This window comes from Cicer arietinum, chromosome 1, assembly GCF_000331145.2.
Source record: "Cicer arietinum cultivar CDC Frontier isolate Library 1 chromosome 1, Cicar.CDCFrontier_v2.0, whole genome shotgun sequence".
Taxonomy (NCBI): Eukaryota; Viridiplantae; Streptophyta; class Magnoliopsida; order Fabales; family Fabaceae; genus Cicer; species Cicer arietinum.
In genome coordinates this window covers 28964269-28978362 of record NC_021160.2, presented here as the reverse complement: position 1 = coordinate 28978362, position 14094 = coordinate 28964269, and positions in this window count along the sequence as shown.

Genomic DNA, 14094 nt, shown 5'->3' with positions numbered 1-14094 from the left:
GGGTTAACATTTAGGTCGTTTTCGTCCTCCCTGGGTTTATTCATGTCCAATAAGGGTTTCTAACCAATCTTGTGCATCCAATTGGTGTGTTTGTGTCATTGGATTCACATTTATGTCATTTTCGTCCTCCATAGGCTTATTCTTTTCCAATTAGGGTTTTTAACCAATCTTGTGAATCCAATAGGTGTGTTTGTGTCACTTGGGTTTAAACGATTCCTCCCTAGGCTTATTCTAGTCCAATTAGGGGTTTAAACGAATCTTGTGCATTTAATAAGTTCGTTTGTGTCTTTGGATTAAGATATAGGTCATTTTCGTCCTCCCAAGACTTATTCTAGTCCAATTAGGGTTTTTTTAACCAATCTTGTGCATCAAAAAAGTTCTTTTGTGTCATTGTAATATCATTTAGGTCAATTTCGTCCTGCCAAGGTTTATTTTAGTCCAATTAGGGTTTTTAACCAATCTTGTAAATCCAATAGGTGTGTTTCTGTCATTGGATTAACATTTAGGTTATTTTTGTCCTCCAGAAGCTTATTATAGTCCAATTAGGGTTTTAAACCAATCTTGTGCATCCAATAAGTTCATTTGTGTCATTGGATTAAAATTTAGGTCATTTTCATCCTCCCTAGGTTTATTCTTGTCCAATTAGGGTTTTTAACCAATCTTGTGCACCCAATTGGTGTTTGGATTAATATTTAGGTAATTTTTTTCCTCCATAGGTTTATTCTAGTCCAATTAGGGTATTTAACCAATCTTGTCCATCCAATAAATTCATTTGTGTCATTGGATTAACTTTTAGGTCAATTTCGTCCGCCCTAGGCTTATTCTAGTCCAATTAGGTTTTTTAACCAATCTTGTGCATGTAATAAGTTCATATGTGTCATTGGATTAACATTTAGGTTATTTTCGTCCTCCCTAAGCTTCTTCTATTCCAACTAGCGATTTTAATCAATCTTGTGCATCCAATAAGTTCATTTCTGTCATTGGATTAACATTTAGGTCATTTTCGTCCTCCCTAGGCTAATTCTTCTCCAATTATGGTTTATCACCAACCTTGTCCATCCAAGAGGGGTTTTTGTGTCATTGGATTCACATTTAGGTCATCTTCGTCCTCCCTAGGCTTATTCATGTCCAATTAGGATTTTTAACTAATCTAGTGCATCCAATAGGTACGTTTGCGTCATTGGAATAACATCTAGGTCATTTTCATCCTCCATAGGCTTATTCTAGTCACATTAGGGTTTTTAACCAATCTTGTGCATCCAATAAGTTCATTTGTGTCATTGGATTAACATTTAGCTCATTTTCGTCATACCTAGGCTTATTCTCATCCAATTAAGGTTTTTAACCAATCTTGTGCATTCAATAGGTGTGTTTGTTTCATTGGAATAACATTTTGTTCATTTTCCTCCTCTTTAGGCCTATACTAGTCCAATTAGGGTTGTTAACGAATCTTGTGCATCTAATAAGTTCATTTGTGTCATTGGATTAACATATAGGTCATTTTCATCCTCCCTAGGTTTATTCTACCAATTACTTTTTTTTTTTATCAATCTCGTCCTCCATAGGCTTATTCTTGTCCAATCAAGGTTTTTAACCAATCTTGTGCATCCAATAAGTTCATTTGTGTCATTGGATTAGCATTTAGGTCATTTTCGTCCTCCATAGGCTTATTCTAGTCCAATAATGGATTTTAACCAATCTTGTACATCCAATAGGTGTGTTGGTGTCGTTGGATTAATATTTAGGTCATTTTCGTCCTCCCTTAGCTTATTCTAGTCCAATTAGGGTTTTTAACCAATCTTAACATCCAAAAACTGTGTTTTGGTCATTAAATTAATATTTAGGTCATTTTCGTCCTCCATAGGCTTATTAAAGTCCAATTCGGGATTTAAACCAATCTTGTGCATTCAATAATTTCATTTGTGTTATTGGATTAACATTTAGGTTATTTTCGTCCTCCCTAGGCTATTTGTTTTCCAATTAGGGTTTTTAACCAATCTTGTGCGTCCAATTGGTGATTAGATTAACATTTAGGTCATTTCCGTCCTTCATAGATTTATTCTAGTCCAATTCGGGTTTTTAACCTATCTAGTTCATCCAATAAGTTTATTTGTGTCATTGGATAAACATTTGGGTCATTTTCGTCCTCCCTTTGTTTATTGTTGTCCAATTATGGTTTCTAACCAGTCTTGTGCTTCCAATAGGTATGTTTGTGTCATTGGATTAACATTAAGGTCATTTTTGCCACCCTTGGCTTATTCTAGTCCAATTAGGGTTTTTAACCAAACTTGAGCATCCAATAAGTTTATTTGTGTCATTGGATTAACAATTAGGTCATTTTCGTCCTCCAAAGGCTTATTCTAGTCTAAATAGGGTTTTTAACCTATTTTGTGCATCCAATAAGTTCATTTCTGTCATCGGATAAACTTTTAGGTCATTTTATTCCTCCCTAGGGTTATTTTAGTCCAATTATGGTTTTTAACCAATCTTGTGCATGTAATAAGTTCATTTCTGTCATTGGATTAACATTTAGGTCATTTTTGTCCTCCCTAGGCTTCTTTTATTCCAATTAAGGTTTTTAATCAATCTTGTGCATCCAATAAGTTCGTTTGTGTCATTGGATTAACATTTAGCTCATTATCGTCCTCCCTAGGTTTATTCTTGTGCAAATAGGGTTTCTTACCAATCTTGTGCATCCAATAGGTGTGTTTGTGTCATTGGATTAACATTTAGGTCATTTTCGCCCTCCATAGGCTTATTTTAGTCCAATTAGGGTTTTAAACAAATCTTGTGCATCCAATAAGTTCATTTGTGTCATTGGAATAACATTTAGGTCTTTTTCATCCTCCCTAGGCTTATTCTTGTCCAATTTGGGTTTTTAACCAATCTTGTGCATCCAATTGGTGTTTGGATTAACATTTAGGTCATTTCTGTCCTCCATAGGTTTATTCTAGTCCAATTAGGGTTTTTAACCTATCATGTGAATCAAATAAGTTCATTTGTGTCATTGGATTAACATTTAGGTCATTTTCGTCCTCCCTTGCTTTATTCTTCTCCAATTAGGGTTATGAAGCAATTGTGTGCATCCAATAAAAACATTTGTGTCATTGGATTAACATTTAGGTCATTATCGTCGTCCCTAGGTTTATTCTTGTCCAATTAGGGTTTCTAAACAATCTTGTGCTTCCAATATGCGTGTTTGTGTCATTGGATTAACATTTAGGTCATTTTCGTCTGCCCTAGGCTTATTCTAGTCCAATTAGGGTTTTTCACCAATCTTCTCCATCCAATAGGTGTTTTTGTGTCATTGGATTAATATTTATGTCATTTTCGTCCTACCTAGGCTTATTCTTGTCTAAATAGGGTTTTTAACCAATCTTATGCATCCAATATATTCATTTGTGTCATTGGATTACCATTTAGGTCATTTTAGTCCTCCATAAGCTTATTCTAGTCCAATTAGGTTTTTTAACCAATCTTTTGCATTAATAAGTTCATTTGTGTCATTGGTTTAACATTTAGGTCATTTTCGACCTCCCAAGGCTTCTTCTAGTCAAATTAGGTTTTTTAACCAATCTTGTGCATACAATAAGTTCATTTGTGTCATTGGATTAACAGATAGGTCATTTTCGTCCTCCCTAAGCTTATTCTAGTCCAATTAGGATTTTTTAACCAATCTTGTGCATCCAAAAAGTTCTTTTGTGTCGTTGTATTAAAATTTAGGTCATTTTCATCCTCCCTAGGCCTATTCTTGTCCAATGACGGTTTTTAACCAATCTTGTGCAATCAATTAGTTTATTTGTGTTACTAGATTAACATTTAGGTCATTTTCGTCATCCCAAGGTTTATTATAATCCAGTTTGGGTTTTTAACCAATCTTGTGCATCCAATAAGTGTGTTTGTGTCATTGGATTAAAATTTACGTCATTTTCGTCCTCCATTGGCTTATTATAGTCCAATTAGGTATTTGAACCAATCTGGTGCATCCAATAAGTTCATTTGTGTCATTGGATTAACATTTAGGTCATTTTCATTCTCCCTAGGTTTATATTTGTCCAATTAGAGTTTTTAACCAATCTTGTGCATCCAATTGGTGATTGGATTAACATTTAGTTCATTTATGTTCTCCATAGGTTTATTCTAGTCCAATTATGGTTTTTAACCAATGTTGTGCATCCAAGAAGTTCATTTATGTCATTGGATTAACATTTAGGTCATTTTCGTCTTCGCTTGGTTTATTCTTGTCCAATTAGGGTTTGTAACCAATCTTGTGCTTCCAATAGGTGTTTTTGGGTCATTGGATTAACATTTAGGTCCTTTTCGTCCACCCTGGGCTTATTCTAGTCTAATTAGGGTTTTTAACCAATCCTTGGCATCCAATAAGTTCATTTTTGTCATTGGATTAACATAAAGGTCATTTTTGTCCTCCATAGGCTTATTCTAGTCCAAATAAGGTTTTTAACCAATCTTGTGCATCCAATTAGTTCATTTGTGTCATTGGATTAACTTTTAGGTCATTTTCGTCCACCCTAGGCTTATTCTAGTCCAATTAGGGTTTTTAACCATTCTTAGGCATCCAATAAGTTCATTTTTGTCATTGGATTAACATTTAGGTCATTTTCGTCCTCCCTAGGCTTCTTCTATTCTAATTAGGGTTTATAATCAATCTTGTGTATCCAATAAGTTCATTCGTCCTCCCTAGATTGATTGTTGTCATAATAGCGTTTTCATCCAATAAGTTCATTTGTGTCACTAGATTAACATTTAAGTCATTTTCGTCATTCAAAGGTATATTTTAGTCCAATTAGGGTTTTTAACCATTCTTGTGCGTCCAATAGGTGTTTTGTGACATTGGATTAATATTAAGGTCATTTTCGTTCTCCCTAGGGTTATTCTTGTCACATTAGGGTTATTAACCAAACTTGTGCATCTAATAAGTTTATTTCTGTCATTGGATTAACATTTAGGTCATTTTCGTCCTCCCTAAGCTTCTTTTATTCCAATTAATGTTTCTAATCAATCTTGTGCATCCAATAAATTTATTTGTGTCATTGGATTAACATTTGGGTCATTTTCATCATCCCTAGATTGATTCTAGTTCAATTAGGGTTTTTAACCAATCTTGTGCATCCAATAAGTTCATTTGTGTCATTGGGTTAACATTTAGATCATTATCGTCCTCCCTGGGTTTATTCTTGTCCAAATAGGGTTTCTTACCAATCTTGTGCATCCAATAGGTGTCTTTGTCTCATTAGATTAACATTTAGGTCATTTTCGTCATCCCTAGGCTTATTCTAGTCCAATTAGGGTTTGCACCGATCTTGTCCATCCAATAGGTGTTTTTGTGTCACTGTATTAATATTTAGGTCATTTTCGTCATCCCTAGGATTATTCTAGTCACATTAGGGTTTTTAACCAATCTTGTGAATCCAATAAGTTCATTTGTGTTATTGGATTAACATTTAGGTCATTTTCGTCCTACCTAGGCTTAATCTTTTCTAATCAGGGTTTTTAACCAATCTTGTGAATCCAATAAGTTCATTTGTGTTATTGGATTAACATTTAGGTCATTTTCGTCCTACCTAGGCTTAATCTTTTCTAATTAGGGTTTTTAACCAATCTTGTGCATCCAATAGGTGTGTTTGTGTCATTGATATAGCATTTTGTTCATTTTCGTCCTCCCTAGGCTTATTCTAGTCCAATTAAGGTTGTTAACCAATCTTGTGCATCTAATAAGTTCATTTGTGTCATTGGATTAACATTTAGATCTCTTTGTCCTCCCTAGGCTTATTCTAGTCCAATTAGGATATTTTTTTATCAATCTCGTGCCTCCAATAAGTTCATTTGGGTCATTGGATTAACATTTAGATCTCTTTGTCCTCCCTAGGCTTATTCTAGTCCAATTAAGGTTGTTAACCAATCTTGTGCATCTAATAAGTTCATTTGTGTCATTGGATTAACATTTAGATCTTTTACGTCCTCTATAGGCTTATTCTAGTCCAATTAGGATATTTTTTTATCAATCTCGTGCCTCCAATAAGTTCATTTGGGTCATTGGATTAACATTTAGGTCATTTTCATCCTCCCTAGGCTTATTTTAGTCCATTTAGGGTTTTTAACCAAACTTGTGCATCCAATAAGTTCATTTGTGTTTTTGGATTAATAGGTAGGTTATTTTCGTCCTCCCTTAGCTTATTCTAATCCAATTAGGTTTTTTAACCAACCTTGTGCATCCAATAAGTTCATTTGTGTCATTGGATTAACATTTAGGTCATTTTTGTCCTTCCTAGGCTTATTTTTGTTCATTTAGAGTTTTTGTCCAATCTTGTGCAACAAAAAAGTTCATCTTTGTCATTGGATTAACATTTAGGTAACTTTCGTCATCGCTAGTCTTATTTTAGTCCATTTAGGGTTTTTAACCAAACTTGTGCATCCAATAAGTTCATTTGTGTTTTTGGATTAATAGGTAGGTTATTTTCGTCCTCCCTTAGCTTATTCTAATCCAATTAGGTTTTTTAACCAACCTTGTGCATCCAATAAGTTCATTTGTGTCATTGGATTAACATTTAGGTCATTTTTGTCCTACCCAGGCTTATTCTTGTCCAATTACGATTTTTAACCAAACTTGTGCATCCAATAGGTGTGTTTGTGTCATTGGAATAACATTTTGTTCATTTTCGACCTCCCTAGGCTTATTCTAGTCCAATGAGGGTTTTTAACCAATCTTGGGCATTAAATAAGTTCATTTGTGTCATTAGAGTAACATTCAGGTCATTTTCGTCCTCCCTAGACTTATTCTAATCCAATTAGGGTTATTTTTATCAATCTTGTGCATCCAATATGTTCATTTGTGTTATTGGATTAACGTTTAGGTCATTTTCGTCCACCCTAGGCTTATGCTAGTCACATTAGGTTTCTTAACCAATCTTGTGCATCCAATAGGTGTCTATGTCTCATTAGATTAATATTTAGGTCATTTTCGTCCTCCCTAGGCTTGTTCTAGTCCAATTAGGGTTTGCACCAATCTTGTCCATCCAATAGGGGTTTTTGTGTCATTGTATTAATATTTAGGTCATTTTCGTGCTCCCTAGGTTTATTCTTGTTCAATAAGGGTTTTTAACCAATCTTGTGCACCCAATAGGTGTGTTTGTGTCCTTGGATTAACATTTAGGTCATATTCGTCATCCCTAAGCTTATTCTAGTCACATTAGGGTTTTTAGCCAGTCTTGTGAATCCAATAAATTCATTTGTGTCATTGGATTAAAATTTAGGTCATTTTTGTCCTCCCTAGGCTTATTCTAGTCCATTTAGGGTTTTTAACCAAACATGTGCATCCAATAAGTTCATTTGTGTGGTTGGATTAATAGGTAGGTCATTTTCGTCCTCCCTTGGCTTATTTTAATCCAATTAGATTTTTTAACCAATCTTGTGCATCCAAAAAGTGTGTTTTTGTCATTGAATTAGCATTTAGGTCATTTTCGACCTCCCTAGGTTTATTCTAGTCCAATGAGGGTTTTTAAACAATATTGGGCGTTAAATAAGTTCATTTGTGTCATTAGATTAACATTCAGGTCATTTTCGTCCTCCCTAGGCTTATTCTAGTCCAATTAGGGTTATTTTTATCAATCTTGTGCATCCAATAAGTTCATTTGTTTTATTGGATTAACGTTTAGGTCATTTTCGTCCTCCCTAGGCTTATTCTAGTCCAATTAGGGTTTTTAACCAAACCTGTGCATCCAATAAGTTCATTTGTGTGGTTGGATTAATAGGTAGGTCATTTTCGTCCTCCCATGGCTTATTTTAATCCAATTAGGTTTTTTAACCAATCTTGTGCATCTAATAAGTTCATTTGTGTCATTGGATTAAAATTTAGGTCATTTTCGTCCTATCTAGGCCTATTCTTGTCCAATTACGATTTTTAACCAATCTTGTGCATCCAATAGGTGTGTTTGTGTCATTGGAATAACATTTTGTTCATTTTCGACCTACCTAGGCTTATTCTAGTCCAAGGAGGGTTTTTAAACAATCTTGGGCATTAAATAAGTTCATTTGTGTCATTAGATAACATTCAGGACATTTTCGTCCTCCCTAGGCTTATTCTAGTCACCTTAGGTTTTTTAACAAATCTTGTGCTTTCAATAAATTCATTTGTGTCATTGGAATAACATTTCAGTCATTTTCGTCCTCCCAGGGTTTATTATTATCCAATTAGGGTTTCTAACCAATCTTGTGCATCCAATTGGTGTGTTTTTGTCATTGGATTAACATTTATGTAATTTTTGTTATCCTTGGGGTTATTCAAGTCCAGTTAGGGTTTTAAACAAATCTTTTCTATCCAATACGAGTTTTTGTGTCATTGAATAAACATTTAGTTCATTTTCATCCTCCCTAGGCTTATTCTTGTGCAATTTGGGTTTTTAACCAATCTTATGCATCTAATAGGTGTGTTTGTGTCATTGAATTAACATTTAGGTCATTTTCGTCCTCCGTCGGCTTATTCTAGTCCAACTAGGGGTTTTAACGAATCTTGTGCATCCAATAAGTTCATTTGTGTCATTGGATTAACAGATAGGTCATTTTCGTCCTCCCTAGGCTTATTCTAGTCCAATTAGGGTTTTTAAACCAATCTTGTGCATCAATTAGGTGTGTTTGTGTCATTGGATTAACATTTAGGTCATTTTTGTCCTCCCTTGGCGTATTCTAGTCCAATTAGGAGTTTTAACCAATCATTTGCATCCAATAAGTTCATTTATGTCATTGGATTAACATTTAGATCTTTTACGTCCTCCCTAGGCTTATCCTAGTCCTATTAGGAATTTTTTTTTTATCAATCCCGTGCCTCCAATAAGTTCATTTGTGTCATTGGATTAATATTTAGGTCATTTTCGTCCCTCTAGGCTTATTCTAGTCCAATTAGGGTTTTTAACCAAACTTGTGTTCCAATAAGTTCATTTGTGTTGTTGGATTAATAGGTAGGTCATTTTTGTCCTCCCTTGGCTTATTCTAATCCAATTATGGTTTTTAACCAATGTTGTGCATTTAAAAAGTGTGTTTTTGTCATTGAATTAACATTTAGGTCATTTTCGTCCTCCCTTGGCTTAATCGTGTCCAATTATGGTTTGTAACCAATCTTGTGCATCCAATAAGTTCATTTGTGTCATTGGATTAAAATTTAGGTCATTTTCGTCCTACCTAGGCTTATCCTTGTCCAATTACGATTTTTAACCAATCTTGTGCATCCAATAGGTGTGTTTGTGTCATTGGAATAACATTTTGTTCATTTTCGACTTCCCTAGGCTTATTCTAGTCCAGTAAGCGTTTTTAAACAATCTTGGGCATTAAATAAGTTCATTTGTGTCATTAGAGTAACATTCAGGTCATTTTCGTCCTCCCTAGGCTTATTCTAGTCCAATTAGGGTTATTTTTATCAATCTTGTGCATCCAATAAGTTCATTTGTGTTATTTGATTAACGTTTAGGTCATTTTCGTCCACCCTAGGCTTATCCTAGTCACATTAGGTTTTTTAACCAATCTTGTGCATCCAATAGGTGTCTATGTCTCATTAGATTAATATTTAGGTCATTTTCGTCCTCCCTAGGCTTGTTCTAGTCCAATTAGGGTTTGCACCAATCTTGTCCATCCAATAGGGGTTTTTGTGTCATTGTATTAATATTTAGGTCAATTTCGTGCTTCCTAGGTTTATTCTTGTTCAATAAGGGTTTTTAACCAATCTTGTGCACCCAATAGGTGTGTTTGTGTCCTTGGATTAACATTTAGGTCATATTCGTCATCCCTAGGCTTATTCTAGTCACATTAGGGTTTTTAGGCAGTCTTGTGAATCCAATCAGTTCATTTGTGTCATTGGATTAACATTTAGGTCATTTTCGTCCTACCTAGGCTTAATCATGTCCAATTAGGGTTTTTAACCAATCTTGTGCATCCAATAGGTGTGGTTGTGTCATTGATATAACATTTTTTGCATTTTCGTCCTCCCTAGGCTTATTCTAGTCCATTTAAGGTTGTTAACCAATCTTGTGCATCTAATAAGTTCATTTGTGTCATTGGATTAACATTTAGATCTTTTTCGTCCTCCCTAGGCTTATTCTAGTCCAATTAGAAATTTTTTATCAATCTCGTGCCTCCAATAAGTTCATTTGTGTCATTGAATTAACATTTACGTCATTTTCGTCCTTCCTAGGCTTATTCTAGTCCATTTACGATTTTTAACCAAACCTGTGCATCCAATAAATTCATTTGTGTGGTTGGATTAATAGGTAGGTCATTTTCGTCCTCCCTTGGCTTATTTTAATCCAATTAGGATTTTTAACCAATCTTGTGCGTCTAATAAGTTCATTGGTGTCATTGGATGAACATTTAGGTCATTTCCGTCCTCCCTAGGCTTATTCTAGTCCAATGAGGGTTTTTAAACAATCTTGGGCATTAAATAAGTTCATTTGTGTTGTTGGATAAATAGGTAGGTCATTTTCGTCCTCCCTTGGCTTATTTTAATCCAATTAGGATTTTTAACCAATCTTGTGCATCCAAAAAGTGTATTTTTGTCATTGGGTTAACATTTAGGTCATTTTCGTCCACCATAGGCTTATTCTAGTCCATTTAGGGGTTTTAACCAATCTTGTGCATCCAATAAGTTCATTTGTGTCATTGGATTAACATTTAGATCTCTTTCGTCCGCCCTAGGCTTATTCTAGTCCAATTAGGGTTATTTTTATCAATCTTGTGCATCCAATAGGTGTGTTTGTGTCATTGGAATAACATTTTGTTCATTTTCGACCTCCCTAGGCTTATTCTAGTCCATTTAGGGGTTTTAACCAATCTTGTGCATCCAATAAGTTCATTTGTGTCATTGGATTAACATTTAGATCTCTTTCGTCCTCCCTAGGCTTATTCTAGTCCAATTACGATTTTTTTATCAATCTCGTGCCTCCAATAAGTTCATTTGTGTCATTTTGTTAACATTTAGGTCATTTTCGTCCTCCCTAGGCTTATTCTAGTCCAATTAGGGTTTTTAAAGAAACTTGTGCATCCAATAAGTTCATTTGTGTTGTTGGATAAATAGGTAGGTCATTTTAGTCCCCCGTTTTCTTATTCTAGTCCAATTCTGGTTTTTAACCAATCTTGTGCATCCAAAAAGTGTGTTTTTGTCATTGTGTTAACATTTAGGTCATTTCCGTCCTCCCTAGGCTTAATCTTGTCCAATTAGTGTTTTTAACCAATCTTGTGCATCCAATAAGTTCATTTGTGTCATTGGATTAACATTTAGGTCATTTTCGTCCTCCCTAGGCTTATTCTAGTCCAATGAGGGTTTTTAAACAATCTTGGGCATTAAATAAGTTCATTTGTGTCATTGGATTAACATTTAGGTCATTTTCGTCCTCCCTAGGCTTATTCTAGTCCAATGAGGGTTTTTAAACAATCTTGGGCATTAAATAAGTTCATTTGTGTCATTGGATTAACATTTAGGTCATTTTCGTCCTCCCTAGGCTTATTCTAGTCCAATGAGGGTTTTTAAACAATCTTGGGCATTAAATAAGTTCATTTGTGTCATTGGATTAACATTTAGGTCATTTTCGTCCTCCCTAGGCTTATTCTAGTCCAATGAGGGTTTTTAAACAATCTTGGGCATTAAATAAGTTCATTTGTGTCATTGGATTAACATTTAGGTCATTTTCGTCCTCCCTAGGCTTGTTCTAGTCCAATTTGGGTTTGCACCAATCTTGTCCATCCAATAGGGGTTTTTGTGTCATTGTATTAATATTTAGGTCATTTACGAGCTCCCTAGTTTTATTCTTGTTCAATAAGGGTTTTTAACCAATCTTGTGCACCCAATAGGTGTGTTTGTGTCATTGGAATAACATTTTGTTCATGTTCGACCTGCCTAGGCTTATTCTAGTCCGATGAGGGTATTTAAACAATCTTGGGCATTAAATAAGTTCATTTGTGTCATTGGATGAACATTTAGGTCATTTTCGTCCTCCCTAGGCTTAATCTCGTCCAATTAGGGTTTTTAACCAATCTTGTGCATCTAATAAGTTCATTTGTGTCATTGGATGAACATTTAGGTCATTTTCGTCCTCCCTAGGCTTAATCTCGTCCAATTAGGGTTTTTAACCAATCTTGTGCATCTAATAAGTTCATTTGTGTCATTGGATGAACATTTAGGTCATTTTCGTCCTCCCTAGGCTTAATCTCGTCCAATTAGGGTTTTTAACCAATCTTGTGCATCTAATAAGTTCATTTGTGTCATTGGATGAACATTTAGGTCATTTTCGTCCTCCCTAGGCTTAATCTCGTCCAATTAGGGTTTTTAACCAATCTTGTGCATCTAATAAGTTCATTTGTGTCATTGGATGAACATTTAGGTCATTTTCGTCCTCCCTAGGCTTAATCTCGTCCAATTAGGGTTTTTAACCAATCTTGTGCATCTAATAAGTTCATTTGTGTCATTGGATGAACATTTAGGTCATTTTCGTCCTCCCTAGGCTTAATCTCGTCCAATTAGGGTTTTTAACCAATCTTGTGCATCTAATAAGTTCATTTGTGTCATTGGATGAACATTTAGGTCATTTTCGTCCTCCCTAGGCTTAATCTCGTCCAATTAGGGTTTTTAACCAATCTTGTGCATCTAATAAGTTCATTTGTGTCATTGGATGAACATTTAGGTCATTTTCGTCCTCCCTAGGCTTAATCTCGTCCAATTAGGGTTTTTAACCAATCTTGTGCATCTAATAAGTTCATTTGTGTCATTGGATGAACATTTAGGTCATTTTCGTCCTCCCTAGGCTTAATCTCGTCCAATTAGGGTTTTTAACCAATCTTGTGCATCTAATAAGTTCATTTGTGTCATTGGATGAACATTTAGGTCATTTTCGTCCTCCCTAGGCTTGTTCTAGTCCAATTTGGGTTTGCACCAATCTTGTCCATCAAATAGGGGTTTTTGTGTCATTGTATTAATATTTAGGTCATTTTCGTGCTCCCTAGTTTTATTCTTGTTCAATAAGGGTTTTTTACCAATCTTGTGCACCCAATAGGTGTGTTTGTGTCCTTGGATTAACATTTAGCTCATATTAGTCATCCCTAAGCTTATTCTAGTCACATTAGGGTTTTTAGCCAGTCTTGTGAATCCAATAAATTCTATTGTGTCATTGGATTAACATTTAGGTCATTTTCGTCCTACCTAGGCTTAATCTGGTCCAATTAGGGTTTTTAACCAATCTTGTGCATGCAATATGTGTGTTTGTGTCATTGATATAACATTTTTTTCATTTTCGTCCTCTCTAGGCTTATTCTAGTCCAACTAAGGTTGTTAACCAATCTTGTGCATCTAATAAGTTCATTTGTGTCATTGGATCAACATTTAGATCTTTTTCGTCCTCCCTAGGCTTATTCTATTCCAATTAGGATTTTTTTTAACAATCTCGTGCCTCCAATAAGTTCATTTGTGTCATTGGATCAACATTTAGATCTTTTTCGTCCTCCCTAGGCTTATTCTAGTCCAATTAGGGTTTTTAACCAAACCTGTGAATCCAATAAGTTCATTTGTGTGGTTGGAGTAATAGGTAGGTCATTTTCGTCCTCCCTTGGCTTATTTTAATCCAATTAGGGTTTTTAACCAATCTTGTGGATCCAAAAAGTGTGTTTTTGTCATTGAATTAGCATTTAGGTCATCTTCGTCCTCCCTTGGCTTAATCTTGTCCAATTAGGGTTTTTAACCAATCTTGTGCATCCAATAAGTTCATTTGTGTCATTGGATTAAAATGTAGGTCATTTTTGTCCTACCTAGGCTTATTCTTGTCCAATTACGATTTTTAACATATCTTGGAAAAACATTTTGTTCATTTTCGACCTCCCTAGGCTTATTGTAGTCCAATGAGGGTTTTTAAAAAATCTAGGGCGTTAAATAAGTTCATTTGTGTCATTAGATTAACATTCAGGTCATTTTCGTCCTCCCTAGGCTTATTCTAGTGCAATTAGGGTTATTTTTTATCAATCTTGTGCATCCAATAAGTTCATTTGTGTTATTGGATTAACGTTTGGGTCATTTTCGTCCTCCCTAGGCTTATTCTAGTCCAATTA